Source organism: Nanorana parkeri, unplaced genomic scaffold (genome assembly GCF_000935625.1).
Source record: "Nanorana parkeri isolate BGI_ZX_2015 unplaced genomic scaffold, ASM93562v1 scaffold66, whole genome shotgun sequence".
Lineage (NCBI taxonomy): Eukaryota > Metazoa > Chordata > Amphibia > Anura > Dicroglossidae > Nanorana > Nanorana parkeri.
The window spans coordinates 250,338-269,166 of record NW_017306334.1 but is presented as its reverse complement, the minus strand read 5'-3'; positions in this window follow the sequence as shown (position 1 = coordinate 269,166).

Here is an 18,829-nt window from a genome sequence, read left to right as displayed (position 1 = left end):
TTCCAGCACAGCGCTGTGCTGGAACTCCTGTCCTGGAGGTGACAGGGTCAATAAAGAGAACCTGTCACCTCCAAATGCTATCACACAGGGCTTGTTAGCTCCTGTGTGATAGCAATAAAGTTAAGTGAAAAAATGAAATAAAAAAATAATTAAATAAATATAAATAAACAAATTAGTACAAAATAATGAGAAATAATAATTAAATACAAAAATAAAAAGGTGATTAAAAAAGTAAAAAATAATAATAAAATTATTCTACAAAAATAAACAATAAGATTAAAAAATTATAAAAAAATAAAAAAGTAAACGATAAGATAAAAAAAGTAAAAAATAAAAAAGTGATAATAAAAGTAAGGGAAAAAAAATTACAAAAATGTAAACTAACCCTGCGCAGGGAGAGTAAATCCGGCCCTGACCATACACATACTTAAACTTACCTTGTTCTTCTCTTCCTTAGCGGGGGGTGGGGGGGAGCATATGAATTTACATATGAATGGGTTGCCATTCCCACCCAGCACCAAAATGCTAATAAATCGACCCAGATACACTTTACTATCTAGCCTTGACACTATAACAGATACATAGCACAGGGAACAATGTGTTGAAAACCCCTTTTTATTGACTGAAGAAGATAATGTAATTTATTATTCAAGGCAAATATTCAGTCATAATTGTAATTCAGAGGATATTACTAGTATTCATAATCGTAGTTGCATTAATTGTCTATATAAGGGTATCTTATAATCTTTTTACTAATGGATTGCATTCAAACTTTTGTATGCAAATACTCTACTCATTGGATTAAAACAAATTGAAAAAATAAGTAGGCTGGCAATCTTTGAAAAGACAATGCTGCTGATTTACTAAATAACTTTGAATGATTACACAAACAAGAGTAACGATTCACTTCAATTATCCAATCATGTGCAGATGAAATTAAAAAAAATGTTGCTTTTCACATGATTCGATAATTGAAGTAAATCTTTGCTCACTTTAGTGTGAACATTTTCAGCTTTAGTAAATTGACCTCAGATCTTAGACTACCAACATCCGTTAGAAAGCTGGTTTAAAAAAAAAGAGCGATTTGGAGTTTAATATCCAAATATAAATATTTGTACACAAAGAAAGCCAGAAACTTGGTTTGTATAGACAGGATTTGTCTAATCTTTTCACATCTATAGTTGCCTATCTTAAAAGAGAACTAAAACCAAACCTTTTGTTTTTTGGCTTTAGTCCTCTTTTGGGTCACAGGGGTAAATTTACTAATGTACTCCTGTGACCAAAACTCAGCATATAGCGGGCTATTGCCCGCTATTTGCTGACAGTACAGAGCCACACTTCAGCCAGGGGAGATCCTAACAATATTGTCTTATTGCCAGCTGGCTCTGCCCCTCTAGAGCTAGAGCCAGTTGTGCCCAACCTCCCCCCTTTCTGTCCCTCCAATGAGCGCTGGAGGAACAGAGAGGGGAGTGGGAAATCAATGAGGGAAGCGGTGACTGACAGTCACCACTCTCTGCATGGAGAAAACCATGATCAGCTTTTCCTGATCGCTCAGCTCTTGACCTAAATTGCCAGCATATGATACTAGCAGTGTCACACGCTGGCTCTAAGTATTAGGAAGAGTACATTGGATAGAGAATTGGCTACAGGAACGTGTCCAGAGAGTATCGATAAATGGGTCCTTTTCAGATTGGTCTAGGGTCATGAGTGGCATGCCCCAGTGTTCTGTGCTAGGCCCCATACTACTTAACCTGTTTATTAACAATATCGGGTAGGGTGTGAATAGCCATGTTTCCTGATGATACTAAAATCGGGAGGGTAATAGACACGGACTTAGACACTGTAACATTACAGGAGGACCTGGATAAAATAGGGGAGTGGGCGACTATTTGGCAGATGAGGTTTAAAGTTGATAAATGTAATGTAGTGCACTTTGGGGTTAAAAATAGACAAGCGGAATACACATTAATGGGAACTCCACTAGGGAAGTCAGAAATGGAAAAGGACCTGGGGGTCATTGTAGACCACAGATTGAATAAAAGCTTGCAATGCCAGGCTGCTGCAAACAAAGCGAGCAGAGTACTATGTTGTATTAAAAAGGGAATGCACTGCAGAGACATATTTAAAATTCTGCCACTTTATAGATCGCTGGTTCGGCATTCATCTGGAGTATGCGGTCCAGTTTTGGTCACCAATCCGCAGAAAGGATGCCCTTGAGCTGGAAAGAGTCCAGAGAAGTGCAACTAATCTAATTAAGGGGATGGAGGACCAAAGCTATGAGACAAGGTTACTAAATTGAAACATGTTCACGCTGGAAGTAAGGAGATTAAGGGGGGACATGATTTTGATGTACAAGATGTTCAATGGTGATAGCAACATCAGCAATAAACATTTTACAGTAAACTCCATAATAAAGACTAGAGGCCACTGTGACGGACCCCCGTACTCAGGATGAGTATGTCCGCCGCTGTCTTCTTCCTTGCTGAGGAGATATTGGAACCTGAAGATCTGTAGCTCCCAGTTTCCCCAGTCACTAGCCAAGGCTTGAGTGTAGGGTAAACAAACTCTGCTTTATTGAACAACTGCACAAACTTTTATACAGAAAGTGATCAGATCAGAATATAATCCCATCACATCCCCCGTCCCCTCCCTGGACATTCTGTCTTCATAACACCACAGGTGTCCACCTGCTAACGAGCTCCAGACAGCCATAAAAGAAGCCTGGCCAGAATGTCATTGTTCTGAGCTCCCTCAGAGAACAATAGGAGATAACGAGGGATGGTTCTGATAGTCTTTCCATAACCAGGTCACACAGCATAACGCACTCAAAACATAACTCAACACCAATACACATTTAACTTATAAACTGATCACCATGTCGTCACAGCCACCACCTAAAATTGGTGGAGAAAAGATTTAAGCACAAGGGGCATAGGGGCTTATTCATAGTTATAGCGGTTGGGGTCTGGAACTCGCTGTCACAAGCAGTGGTTTCAGCTGAGAGTGTTGAATCATTAAAAAAGCATTTGGACAATTTCCTCAGAGACGGTAACATACAGGGGTACAGGTACGCTTAAAAACAAGATCCCACAGGGACTCCCACACACGCATACACATGCAGAATCACATGCATACACGCAATTGGCTGAACTTGATGGATCTGTGTCTTTATTCAACCTCAAATACTATGTAACATTTTACTGTCTCAATACGTCTGAAAAATAATTGAACAATGGTAGAAAACACATGTGATTCCTGTACCTGGAAGCATTGATTAGATATCATCTGACACCATTGCTTGTAAATGTACAATTTGTTATGCTAGATATTGTTATTGTGTATTGAACAAAAGAGCTTTCACAAGTTTGTTAATCCTGTTTTATGTTTGTGGCCTGCCTTGTGCTGGTTATATACTATTTATTTCAATCAGCTTTCATCCACAAACGTTTGGTGGTTTCAAATGACCTAACTATAAGAAATGTAGTGAAAAATAATTTAAAAGTTATTTTTTTTGGCTAGTGAATCCAGATCATACACATATACATTGCCCAGCAACGTATATCTTTACATTTTTGCCCAAACACGGTAATCATGTTTCGGAACAGCTGGCTCCACCTCTCTTAGCTCCACATCCCTGAACTTCCTGACCAGTACAGGATCACAAGGGACAGCAAAGTCTCCAACAACTGTCCATCTACTAGTTTGGAGAAGGGAGAAATAAGGAGTGGGAAGCAGGGTGGAGGGAAGTGCCTTGGCTGTGTTTGTGGTGATTCTGCAAGAAAATAAAACTTTGAAACATCAACGAGCAGCATCCATTGTACAATACATGTTAATGTACAAACGAAAACCCATGTTAACATGCATGTGCATTGCAATAGACAGGTCTGAATGGGCCATAAGCATCTGTATTACCTCTATAGGTTTTTTCATTGTAATAATACAAGATGTGAAATAATACTAGAATGTATACCGCTATTTGTCTTGATATCAGCAGCACTTAGACTGAGAAACATAGATAGTAGATAGCAGTAGTAGTAGTTTCATGTGATAGTAGGGCCCTACTGCTGTGCACAGCTCAAATCAGCCTAATAAAGTATGTGCTTACAAAATGGGTTAGCACTGGGGACTGGGGTGATAATGTTCTTCAATGTCCATTCATAGGCTGTGGGTGAGAAATAACTAATGATGCAAAATTCCAGCAGCCATTTTTGATGGTTGAGTTCTACTACTTGATCATTTCAGGAGGAAAGTGTAAGAGCTAGGTGTATAGAATGTTTGCAGCTATAGAAGCAAGTTAGCCCATGCTTATGGAACACATTTTTGAGACCTGGAAATTAGGATTTTTGTTTGGAGTTTAATTTTGGAGAGAGATAAATGAATGTTTTCATGTGTGATAAGGGTACAGCATATGCAATGAAAGCGCATTTGCAAACAAACCATGTGCCATCATTTTTGACCCTACAACTCCCCACTACAAACAACTAAGCCAACTTTCAGAAGCCACAAATAAAATACAGTACAGATGTATAATGAATGTAATAGGATTATGGTGCAAATACAGTATAAAAGCATGTACATTTCTAAATGTCTATTATAAGTTGTTTTCTTTCTTTTTGGCATGATAAAATAAAAATCCAGTGCTGGAAACCATTTCTTTTTATTTTACTGTTATGAGGAACAGGTTTACTGGTCAAAAAAACATTTTGCATTGAGGAGAATATTGCATAATGCTGTATCTTAATATTGTATGAGCTCATGATGGTCTGCTGTTTTTCTCCATGTTTTATTATTAACTTCAAAGCTTACTATAGTACTTGAGGTTTATCTGAAGGAGCGTTTTTATTGTGCCTCACTATGGTAGACAAATGTTCTTCTGCTTGCTTTTTTTTAGTCTCTTTTTAAATTGGACTTCCTGCAAAGATTTGACACATTGTAAATTATGATTAAGAGTAATAAATAACTGCACAGTCTGCAGAGGCAATTTAGTGCAAGGCATGTACAAGATTATTACAGATGCCATATTTCAAAATGACACATTTTGGCAAGGTTTGTAATGGTCAACATACATTGTCCGCAGAAGGATTGAATATTCTGCTTTCACTGCTTTCACCAACTTCCACACCTTTATACCCTTTATGAATTGGAGCAAACGTATGGATGGTAACATATGTAGAAGTAATAGAAATTAATCAGCAAAAAACAAATATCTAATCTGAGAAGGGGAGGAAGAAGTTAATTAAGGTTAGCTAAGGCTAATACAGGGTTAATTAAAAACAATCTTAATTTAAAAAAATAACTTAAGAGATTCAAGGAATTGATATTTTGTGCTGATCGGAACAAGGCTTTCATTTGAACAGGAACACATGACAATATACACTGTAAAAATGATTACAGTGTATTAATGACACTCTTTGCATGCATCAGTCACAGAGGAGCCATTTTCAGCTCTGCTGAACTGCAAAGTGGAACCTGGTTGTTATTCCTAGCAATTACACCAGCAGACTGGGTAAAGGAGCTGAAGAAGCCCTGGGTATTTAAAGTACGCCTGAAGTATTTTGGTGAAATTTTTTGGGACATACATATACACAAGTTCAACTGGTTAGAAAACTTTGGGGTACACTTTTTTGCATTTTTCCTCATGATTCAGGAGTACATTTTGCAATTTACTCCTGTAATCAAAAACGCACCATAAGCTTAGAACTCAGTGTAATATACTGTGGGCGGGGCTAAGCTCTGTGCTGAGAAGCGATCCCAACAATATTGTCGGAATCCTCCTCTGCCATTGAGTGACAGCAGCTTGTAGGAGCTGTTACGCGTTCATGAAAACCTGTGCAGATGCTCAGGGCACATCCTATCGGTGTTTATTTATGTCAGATTACAGGTCTACGAACACTTGCACATCCATCCTGCAGTTTGTCTTTTGTCCCCCCTCCCCTCCACTCCTCTTCACACTGCTGTCTCCAGACAAAACATTTACCAAATCGGCACTAAGGCTGTCAGTTCAGCTCCGTTCTCGCGCTCATCCCCTCTGCTGTCTTGGGACATACACTGGGAGAAGAAGAGATAAAAACAACAGAGTGAAGGGAAGGGGGGCCAAGGACAAAGTAGAATTGACAGTCTTAGTGTCGATGTGGTATGTGTATTGTCTGGAAACAGCAGTGTGGAGGGGAGGGGGGAACAAACTGCAGGATGGATATGCAAGTGTTACCTCTGATTTCCCTGGAGCTGCTGCATCTGCAGAGTTCTTATGAACATGCAGCATTCAATGACAGAGGAGGTTCCCAATAATATTGTTGGGATCACTTCTCAGCACAGTGCTAAGCCCCACCCACAGTATATTACACTGAATTTTAAGCTTATGTTGCATTTTTGATTACAGGAGTACATTTTACAAGGGGAAAAAAGAAAAAAAAAGTGTGCTCTGAATTACTGTCAACCTACTATGTACAGAGAAACATAATGTGCACCCACTAGATTGTTTTACTTAGTCCACAGGATCTGTGCATTGTCTAAAACAGAGTTTCCCTTTTTCCAGTTGTGGCACCCTTTAAATTATGCAAAATCGTGAGGTACCCCAGTCTTAAATGTAGGAAATGTAAATTGCCCCCAAAATATTTACCAGACCCTATTCCAAATAGGGGTCTGGTATGAATTTCAAGCATGCAGTTCCCATGCAAAAAAACTAAAACTAAAATGTGGCAATGGGCCCTTTTACATCCGAAGCCACCCTTTGAATCAGGAACCCACTTCCCACCAGAGTCCCCCCCTTTCTTCACATCAAGAGCCCCCTTCACATCGCAGTACTCAGTCTCACCTTCATATCAAAATCATCTGCCCCCCTTATATCAAACTCCTTCCTTATAATCTTCACCACAATTCAGCTGTAGCAGCATGGCAGTGGACGGGAAGTGGAGCAGTTCTGGATAGAGAAGGACTTCTGTCATCTTCTGAATGCTCAGGGAGGTCTTGGATGCAGCCTGTCCTGGGATAGCATCAACTGTGTCCATGGTGCTGGTGGCCGGTCCGTTTGTACCATGGAAATGCATGACACTGTGCAAAAATTTGAAGGCACCCCTAACAAAGCCGCAACAGCATCCTGGTTAAGAAAGGCTGGTGTAGAACATGCTTCAATTCCTGCTTCAAGTAAAAAAATTGTGATTGAGTGTGATTGATTTTTTTTCACTCATTGCATTCACAAAAACAAAACTAGACCTGATATATAGGCCTTCATCCACATATATATTACCTAACTTTGCATTTGCTTTGAGCTCTTTCAAGCATATGTAGCAGCCCAAAGAGCAATGTTGATATACTTTGTCAAGTAAGTCATAGCAACCAATTAAATTTCCCTATACTGGAGTCAAAACAATAAAAGATAAAAGTGATAAGTGATCAACGTTTTTTATGGACTCCTACATGTTGCCCTTTACTCTTTGTGGGTAATTTTTTAAAGGAGTATGGATTGTACTTAGATCAGTGAATGTTCTCTTTATCAAGTGAATTTTTACTGAACTGAATGTGTTCCCTCAAATAATCAATAATGTGCTAACAAAAATCTTATTTTTTTTAAATTTGCCTCATGATTGGGTATTCAAGGTAAACATTGGTTCACTAAGTTAACTGCTCCTACTCTAGTGAAATTAACTCTTTGTCTTATTAAATAATGCTGCTTGGATATTACAGTACACTGCATACCCATAATGAATTTGGGTACAGTAAATTTGAAAATGAGCAATGCTGGCCATGTTTAGTAAATATTCATTATTTATGTAACCCAGACATGTCAAACTCAAATAAAAAACTGGGGGGAGTTAAATAAATCTTCAAGGGGCCCCATAATGTATGTTTACACATACAAATTTCCATAATTAGATTATAGCACCTTGGTCATTAAAAGTATTGCAATCATTTCAATTTACAAGATTTTGAGATGAAGTTTTTAGCTGCAAAAATATGTAAGGAAGTTCAGCTTTTAGTACTTTTGATTAACAAATGGAACACATTCATGGCTATCCGTTGCGGTGCATTTCGGCATTACTGAGTACATGTATTAGGGTGACATTATTTTTCAATGGCCCTCCAATGCACCTCTGACTCGAATCTGTTGCAGCACACCAGATAGTAATACAGTGTACCAGTGTAAAGCCAGTCTTTGTTTTTGGCTATACATATCTTTTTGGTGACAAGAGTACACTTACTAATGTACTCCTGTGACCCCCAAGTCAGCCAATAGCAGGTTAATGCCCATTATTGGCTAACAGGGCACAGAAGCTCTACGAATGAGTAATTGATAACTGCCTCTGTTTGTCTGTGCATAGCTGAAAGCCAGAGCTAGCCGCACTTGTTCCCCTTCCCTGTCTGTAGCTCCAGGAACAGAGAGGGGATAGGTGGAATACCTGTGAGGGGCAATGACTGACACTTTGTGCCCTCCGCTGAGAGCAGAGACCAAGAGCTGACTGATCAGCAATCACATGATCTGTCAGCTCTTGGTCTTAGATCTGCTATGGGACAGTTGCAGTGTCCCACACCAACTCTAAGCATCAGAGACAGTATGTTTTACTCCCCCCATACTTCTCCTTTAAAGAAGGGGCAGAAATGTTATTACCCCTTGCATTTGGGCTGCCCCCACACTGCAAGGGTTAACTGCTCGTTTTTGCCTAGGGTTGAAAAAAAGTTATACTTACCTGATACTCTGAGTCAGCTGACTCTTAGACTGGTCCCTGGGGCGTCTCTCCCCCTCCTCTGCAGCGGTCTAGGAATCCTCAAGTCATCACTTTCAATGCAGGGTATAGGACGTGAGAACGGCTGCAGCAGAGGAGGAGAGAGGCTGGATGGAGTGCTGCAGACTCTGAAGAACGGGTAAGTATAACTTTTTGTTTTTACCCTAGGCAAAAAGGAGCAGTTACCCTTGCAGTGCGGGAGTAACCCCACTGCAAGGGTTAATAAAATCTCTTCCCGAAGTTCCTCTTTAAATCAGATGAGATCTGCAAAAGAGGAGTGAGACAACAGCATGTAGCCCAAAAAATGCCTGTATTCACGAGAATAATTCAAGTGTTGAAAGAAAAGGGTTCTGGTATAACAGTACACCAGCAGCCTATCCCCATAGGGAATCCAGACTTAAGATTTAGTATGTCCCATCGCACTCCTGACCGGAAAATCCCAATGAAACAGGGTGGTTACTGCAGTGACAGCAGATGCCTCCGCAAATCTCATGAAACCAGTAAAAAGTCACTCGCACTCCAAAACGATACCAAGTCAATCTCTTTATTGACTATGGTAGTGTAACATCTCAGAGCGACGTTTCAGAAACCAGTGGTCCCTTCTTCAGGCAAACTCTTTGCCTGAAGAAGGGACCACTGGGTTCCAAAACATCGCTCTGAGATGTTACACTACTACAGTCAATAAAGAGATTGACTTGGCATTGTTTTGGAGTGTGAGTGACTTTTTACTGGTTAAATAGGGAATCCAGACCCAGTGACATATTCCCTTATTAAGAAATTATTTATAAGGTGTGCTTAGCTAAGTGTAATGTCTGCTTATTTTATTGTGGACATTCTCCAGCATCCTGGGAAATAACTTCGATCTACTCTGAATGATTTTTCTCAGTAAAGAAAATCCTTAAATTGCACAATCATTCAAACTGAACAGAAGAAATCAAGGCCGATTCCATGCAAAAAACGTATGTAAAATGACCAGCTGAAGGTTAGGCAATGACTCAAAATATGTCCTAATTACAGATAATGCCTTCAGTTCATTAATCTCCACTTCAACTGAGTGATTGTCTCAATGCTTATGTCAATGCTGTACATTTCAAAAGGTTAGAAATTGTGTTCTCTTTATTTTGTTTAGGTTAGCAAACAGAATGTCTTCATTATGACGCAAACCAGCATGATGTGAAAATATTCCGAGCTTGCTTACACAGTGATATGTTTTATTTGTGTCAAACAAAACTGGGCTTATTTATGTACACAAAATGCAGTGCATATGTGGCTGCTGCATGACATCACCAAGATTATTTATATCTGTAACAAACGTGATGTCAGTGGAAACTTTCAACAATATTTCAGTACAAACGCTGTCTATAGCTTGACTGCTTTGTATTGGTATCACTGTTCACTATGGAGATAAATTAGTAAAGTAATGCCACTTTATTCATAATTATAGCGCACGAAAAGGACAATGATCTCAGAGTGCCTTATGTATTACGATGTGAAATGATGCTGAGGAAGACATGGATTAGGAAATAAAAAGCTCTGTGTCCTGAGGCTACAGTGATGTCAGGCTACTAGTGTCCATGTTCGTTTCATCTTCCAGATAATTAAACTGCTGACAATACAAATATACCCCCAGGTCATCCAGAAAGATATGTTTCATCTGGTCATGTACTCATCAGAAAATAATTGAATATATTTTACATATAATTAGCATAAGTATCTTAACCTTTCTTAATAGTAACCTGCTGTACTGTACACAGCAGCAATCAGAATAGGAGACAGTTGGCTGTCACTCTGAGCCAATCAGGCTCTATTAATTTGAACATAGCTGTCTGTGAACTTGCTTACTGGTTGGGAGACTAGAAGGGTGTTCTCTTGAGCATGATGCAGCTTTTTCATTGTCCAGTTGCAGGCTGTGGTTGGGTACTGGATAAGACTGCATTGCTTAAAAAGAAATTTTTTGGTTATAAAAAAAAAACCCTAAGCCACTGGTTCTCAACCTCCCTGGGGCCCGGGACCCCTTGGTAACATTTGCCAAGTTGTGGTGACCCCCAACAGAGCGCTGGACTCCAGAATTAGTAAGGTGCTGGACTCCAAAATTAGTCAAGTGCTGGACTAGGGACTAAAAATAGAAGCACACGCACAAGAATACAAGCCCTCCCCAGCCCCTGCTACCGGCTCTGTCTCCATGCAGCCTTCTCAGTCCCAGCACAGCTTACACGCCCGCCTCCTGCAGAGCTCACATTGTATGGGAGGCAGGAAGACAGCAGTGGCTGTAAATAGGAAAGCCCTGCTGTACACACTCCCCGGCCACTAGATGTCGCTGCAGCAGCCAGTGTGTATAGCGGCACTTTTATATTCACAGCCTCTGCTGTCCTCCCGCTGACTACTTCACCTGCATAAGACTGAGCACACAACATACGGAGGCTTGTTCTGCATTTGAACTCTCTTTTACTCAAGTAAATAAGAACAGTCCACGTAATTGGGAAAATCTTTCCATAAGGGAATAAAATGAAACAGTTTCAAACATGTGGTGTAGTTGTCCCTACAAAAAGGTGGAATGTTGAACTTACATTAGCTCCATATCAGTTGGCCTGGCCAGGAAGGGGGTCTAAACACCTGGTCTTGAAGTGGTTAAGGAGGGACATTGCAGTGCTCACAATTGTGGAAACAATTTAAGGATTCACACTCGAATCCCAAGCTCAGACTCTCTCTCAGCAGGCCCATGGCCCAACAGACCTCACTGCAGTCTACTCTTCATGGTGACTCCCTGGGAACCCCTACCATGCTAAGATACATATAGTCAAAGTTCACCAGCCCCATCTCAGGCACTCTATGTGGACTACATTCTCTCAAAAGGAGGGAACGCCCTGCAAAGTCATTAACCCGCTGATGCATACTTTTCACAATAGTGGCCCTGTTGCTGCAGAAGTCGACATGGAGGTCCGGGACCTTGCTGTGTTGGTTTAACTTTTGATTCTAAGGAGGATATTTATACATTCATATTAGACTTACTGCTAGTAATATTACTGAATTATATGAGAGGGAGCACAATGAGAAACACAAGAGTGCAATAAGCATTCCAGCTAACACGTTAGCGGTTAGTCTAATATATTAAAGAGACCATGTTGGCAAGTGGAAAAACTTACAAAAAGGCTGTAAATTCTTACAAAAGAAGCTGCATTCTTACCTCTCTGCTGGGATGTGTATTCAAACTCTTTGCTCCAGGTGCCACTGCTACCTGGCACTTCAGGGTTTGTGGGATAGGTTATCCCTGCTGGCTGTTGTGGTTCCTCCCATTAACCCATCACTTCATTACAGCACAGAGTAGTGATACAGGGGTCAGCAGGAGGAATCACAGTGCCCACCTGGGGACATGGTATCTGACACACCTGAAAGTGTCAGATAGCAATGGCACCCAGAGCTTATCAAAAGAATGCAGTTCCAATACACCAACAGCTGTAGTAAGCAAAAAGCTTCTTCTTTGCCTGGGCGCTGCTGTTGTTTTTCCACCTGGCCATAGGCTTACTCTTAATTTCTGTGATTTTTATAAGTGGCTTAATGCTTTGTTTTTGTTCAGATTCTAACAGACTTTTAGTACCCTTAAATTCACCCATACCATTCCTTTTGCTATCCAATCTAATGCATTTGTATGGAGGCTGTTGTGAGCTTTTAATTATTTACTCCTCTTTCATATCACAGCTTTTTTCACTCTAACTACTGTATATAGCAGCGGTGAAACTATGTGTAAACAAAAGATTTTACCTTCATATGTCTGATTTGCAATGCCTGTGTACAGAAAAAGTTTGCCTAGATAAAATGACATCATCCATGCTTTACAGATTGCCTCGAGTTATTCTTTTTTTTATTGACTGAGGCCAGGCCACCCAGGTGGCAACCTGGGAAAAATACTAACCTTCTGATCTGTTTCTTATTAATAATATGATTAATAATATGAGTAACAAATATTTATTCTTGCTGACAACGTGGCATCCTTGGTTACACCTTTACATGCAATGTGCTGTGTTAGTTACCAGAATGCCAAGAGTTTTTAAACCTTCTTCGCTCATGATGAGGTGGCTTAGAAAAGTTTGCATGCTCAGCGCATATGAGGGATAGCATTATAAAGCGCTGCACTGTCATATATGCTGAGGAGGTAAAACTCAGCTTCAACCAGCCCTAGAATAACTGTATGTACAGTATATGGCACATCCTTTAAAGTGTTGGGTTAAACAGATTTCCATGACCGTGCAAGATCTTTTCTGCATAGAGGGCACTGACAGATTATACAGTGCCAATTAAAGCTTTGTGATAGTTTCACCTTAAGATAACAGAGAATGATGTTACTGTGGTGGTGGAAATAGTATACTGCTCAAATCTGTCTTCCTGTTCTACAATTCGATAGAAGGACCGCGATGTCACCTTCTTCTCGGCCTTTCCTCAGGCTGGAATGGAGTGATAACATAGCTGTACATCTATCCCACGAACTATAAAAGTACTGTAATGTTACATCTATTTTTACCTTTTTGGGTTATTTTCAAGTCAATTAGTTCAATACTGGCCCATCACATTTTTGTAGTTTAGCTTCTCTTGAAATATACTTTTGTTGTTTTTGATCAATGGATTTGACTTACACTGTTAAAGCATAAAAAACATGTAAACTTAAATAAAAAAAGGAGGAAAAGGTTTATTTACAAGACAGAGTACAATGGGCAAAGTGCATTTATTTATTTATAGCAACTAATCACCAATCAACTTTCATTCTGATAAAAAAAAAATGGGTTATTACATTTTGCGCATTATGCTTGATCCTTTTCTTTTTAAATTAGTTCTTGTTAAGTTAAATGCTATGTCAATATATTTCATATTCACCCTCTATACTTGAATATATACCACTTTACCTAAGATTATAAACCTACACAAAGCAAACATAGTAAATCATTTTTCTTAGTGGAAACTGGGTGTAGTCCATAGTATTGCAGAATTGAATGTTGTTACATATTTGTATAGCGAAGGAGTCAGGAGAGGTCACCTTCCAGGATCTCCCCCCAAAAATGCCCAAAATAACCCTTGAGTCTAAAAATATACTTCCCCCAAAATCACCTTTAACCTCAGCATTTTGTTTTGGGTGCCAGGGTAAGGAAGCTGAAGACGGCAAATGATACACTTTAAAAATTCTGAACGCGTTTCATTTCAACCGCTTAATCAAGTGTCTTTTGTAAGGCAGGTGCTAGGATTTATTTTTGTTAGTATACCATACCCTATTTTTAGAAGTTCAGTCTTTTGGATGAATAGACCCAAGCAAGCACATTAAGCCATATTAAATGTGTGTATTTAGTCTGCCCGCTTATTTTTACATCCTCACGTCCAAATAATCAGGATGTGGTTATCGAAGAGGTGATAGAGCCTCTTTATACTTCCAAATGCATATGGGCATAATGTAACACTATTTGTGGATTCTCTATTGTAGGAGTAATGGCAGCCGGAGGAATGGTAAGAATCAGACACACCAAAACTAAACAAGACCTTCTTGTTTGTGGAATGTTGCCAGTCACAATATAACCCTATTGCTCATACTGAAGTTACATTTATCAGACTGCAACGATATGTTACATGTCCAACAATTGTTTCATGAAGTATATGCAGGCAGGACAAATATTTTAAGACCTTAGGAGATGAGGCCAAAATGTATAAGCCAAGAATTTTGCAATGAATAATGTAACAGACCAACATTTCTTATCTCTAGTGTTACATTTCAGAGAAAAAGAAAGAGATAAAGAATTGGACATAATTGGCAAAGAATCGTCCAGGGCCTCCTAAGCTCTTAACTACAGTCATTCTGTGACCCCTTCAGTACCTTGTTTCATCTAGTATGTGTCTTCCATAGCGCCCCATTGCATCAAATGTCTGCAATTATCATCTGCATTTTTACGAAACCATAGTTATAGCTACATTACTCATAGTCTCTGATGTTTTCACAGCAGCAGGGCCTTTATCTTTCCAACATAAAGTTTCAGCACTTGTCACCATCAACATGTCTAAATGATCAATCTTTGGGCCCTCTGCATACTGCTGAACCCAGTTAATAATTCATGTATATTAGGCTCCATTCACACAGGAGAGGTTGTCTACGCGTGATTGTATGGCCAAATACGCGCAGAACCGCTCTAAACATAAAAAAAACAATGCACTTTAATGTGCACTGTTCATACTTTTGCGGCGGCCACACAGTACGAAACCGTGTGTCCCGCAAAATAGTACAAGCGTGATTTTATGGCTAATTCCACACATTCGCAGCTGTAGTAATAGCTGTAAATGAGCGGAATCCGTGCAGTTGTAAACATTTTCAGCATGGAAAATCGCGCAGGAATTGCAAACACTATATGTGAATGGAGGCTTACTCCAAGTATTTGATCCTGTACAACGGCACGGCCTGTGTCACTCCAACCAGAAGCAGCACTTACAAAACCCCTTTATTAAAGCCTTGAGGCAAGTCTACTCCCCTTTACTAGTTCTGGACACAAGACCCTCCATCCTGGCAATAGGTATTTCATAGTACACCCCCTCCACCAGTACCACTTATCAATCCTGTGCCTATCCATGTGCACAACTGATCAGACACACTCATTTTCAAAAGGCAGCAATAGCCAGAACTGATCCACTATTATCCTACATGAGAAGGTATCGCAGGAAATTATATCACATAAATACAGCATGATTTTATTATGAACTATTTTACTGTGATGTCTGGTAAATACACACTGTGTTGTAATGCCAAAATCTTAGGTGAATATGCACCTTGCTTTTTTCTTCTTTGATATGACCCATGATTAGCACATCCTATACAGAATTATTAATGTGGAACTATTTTCTATTGTCTATTGATCAATGCATTAATTCAGGATTTCTTCAACAGTCAGCATGTACTGCCATCTTCAGGAGGATAGGACACTGGCAAACAAGCAAGTTCTACTGAAAAAAAAGTCTATCAATAATTTTGCTAGAGATTTTTTTTCTCTATTGACTATAATCAAGTTTCTCCATACATATATATTTTTTCTTTGTTGACTTCCACATTTCTGCTTGAGCTAGTCCCTATATACCAGCTATCTAGTTCAACCTATTCTCAGCAGCAGTTTTGGAGGTAATACCCAATGTGATCTTTAGACACTGAGCTCTACATTGTGGCATTTTCAAGACCTGTGTGTACAGTGTTAGCAGAGCACTTTCTGGGTTCAGCGCCGAGGCACAGTCTCTGGTGTGACCCAGTCTCTGAAGATTCATGTAGTGTATAAGGTCAGTTGTGTGTGGGGGGGGGGGGGGGGGGGAGGGCAGCTGTCCATCTACTAGCTTGGAGAAGGGAGGAAGGCAGAGCAGGGGACAGAAATTAGGGGAGTGGCCTTCCTTGCAGTGTTTGTGGAAACACATACAGCTTACAAGCACGCAGACAAGGGTGGTTCCAAAGGAACCTTGCAAGAGAAAGGAGCCACCCTGAAACAGGATGTCAGGGCCAGTGCTGATCCTGCAGGAAAAGTTTAAAACCAATTTGACTTTAATTTTACTTTTGCCATTCCTCTAGAAGGTCTGGAAACAACTTTTATGATTCTAGGCCCCTCCTGAGAATGTGTTAGAGCTTTTTCCTTTTGAAAGGCAATTTATTGTTATTTGGCATCTATCTATTGTAGACACTAAATCCACATTAACTAAATGAGTTGATGGTGTTCTCACTTTTGGCATTTCACTGACAGACTCCTATGGAACATCGTGGAATGCTCAGGAGACCCCTTCTGAAGACAGACAGTTTCCTAAATTCTTGCAGTGCAACTGTGAACTGGATACAAATTATCAGATATCTAAGGCTAGTAAGCTTGGGTTATCATCTGGCCAGGTTCACTTCCGTGACCATGCGGCAATCGTGAACCAATCGGTCACTGAGTCGTACACCACCGCTGATCGCGCTGGCGGTGTCATTATTTTCTAATGGCACCCCAGTCGCACCAGGCAGATTGCGTGGTTTTTCCGCCGCGATTTCGCACGTGCAATCACGCACATGTATCTTTTTTCATTGATTGCCGTGCGGATGTAACCCCATTGAAATCAATAGGGCCGCATGGCAACCACTGTGTGCAACCTCATACAATCGCACGGTCCAGGGACACACGTCCCCGGGATCACCCAAATCTGCACCAGCCCTCAAGTGGAATTGTACAGCTCAAGTCCTCACTTAAACAGTCCACTCCCTGTGGACCTATAACCCCTTCCTGTTTCCTGTTGATTTCCCCCTCCTACTTGGGGGTTTGTGGGTTGTTAGGCAGTCCCCAGTTATCATTAGCTCTCCTTGTTGTGTAGGCTTTTAGTCCTTTGCAACCTTTACCTCTGGTTCAGGGAGTCTGAAATTTGAACAAGACAGCAATAGGGTTTCTTCATACGGGGCTGGGGTATGGTCCCTTTCCCCCACCCTTTGAGAACTTCCCTAACAGTGGTTCTTTAGGACACACAGTTCCTGAGTCGTCAGGGGTTCTCTGTTAGTTCGGTCTGTTGACATAAGCTCTTCTGGACAGCATTTGGATATTACAGGACTTTCGCCTCTAAAAAGGTGTGGGACCTCCCCCTGTGACAGACTGACTGTCCTGCTCCCATGTGATAGACAGCAATGAGTGAGCCATTCAAAACCACATGGTCTTCCTAGGAAACAAGAATTTGCCTTTGAGATCCCTCAAAAGATTCTTAGAATCATATATCCGCTAAGTGCTTAGGCAAATTTTCAGTGTGACTATTATACCCCAGAGACACTTATAGGTGTTGGCTGGAACACCCAACTCATTCTTCTGGTCCTGATGTTTTTGTACACCAGTTTGGGTTATGTTATATCCTTATCTCTGGCTACCCTTTGCTATGGGTTTGATTTATCCTCTCCATTGGTGGGATTCAGGGTTAGCAGCACCCTACATTTTGTTTCCACCATAAGGAAGGATCTTTCCCCTGTATGTCCATTGAGGGACACAGGTTCCACCCCTCTGTGTTATTGGCTCTTGGTTCTGCTTACTTGCAAACTGAGGCATGGTGTTTGAGTTTAACATTTTTTGCTTGCCAGTGTCTCAACCTCCTAAAGGTGGCAGTATAAACCGACTGTCCCTCCAAGGACTTCAAGAAAAAGTAAGTACAAAAAATCCTATTATTTATTGTACACGCTTTTTCAGTGTTGCTACAGTCAGCTGTGAAATATTTGCTATCCCGATTCTACTTAGGAATCCTGTGGAGAGAGATAGTTCACCAATTTTCCTCTAACCACAGTAATAGCACAACTTAACTTTGTTGCCACTGACAACAGTATTACAGCACAAAGTATAGTACTACTGTGTTTCCTTTCCCTGGGAACCTATTGCTAGCTTTGCACCTTCCTGTGGTAAATTGCGAGTTGTTTGTTTAGCGAGTGAGCGAGTTGTTTGTTTAGAAGCCCAGATTCTGGATCTAAGCAACAAACTGGCAACACTGAGGAGAATAACAGTCATGGAAAAGAGCCTGGACTTAACGCACCAGGCTGTGATAGAGGGGGGTCTGGATGAGGAGGGGTGGTCGGAGGAGCACGATCCCGAGGTGGGGAGCTGGGTCACTGTAAGAAGGCGGGGGAGAGGGAAGAGCGCGAGAGAGGTCAGCCCTGATCTGATTAACCCCAATAAATTTGCCAAGTTGCAGCATGTTGGGGATATCAGTTCAGGGGGGACTCTGCTGGAGCAGGACGCCTCCACTATCCGCAGGGGGAGTGACTGCTCTGGCGAGGATGGGAGCCGGATGGAGGGTCAGGAGAGGCAGATCCTGGTGGTTGGAGATTCCATCATCAGGCGGACTGACAGGGTAATCTGTCATCGGAACCGTGAGTGTCGAACAGTGTGCTGCTTACCGGGGGCGCGTGTTCGACACATTGCGGAACAAATTCACAGATTACTGGATGGGGTTGGGCACGGCCCCGTTGTCATGGTGCACATCGGCACCAATGACAAAATAGGAGGAAATTGGAGTGTCTAAAACTCCCTAAAACAGGAGTTTATAAAATATAAGATAGAGGGGACGGCATTGGCGTTCCATAACTACAAAGAAAGCAATAAAAAATGCAA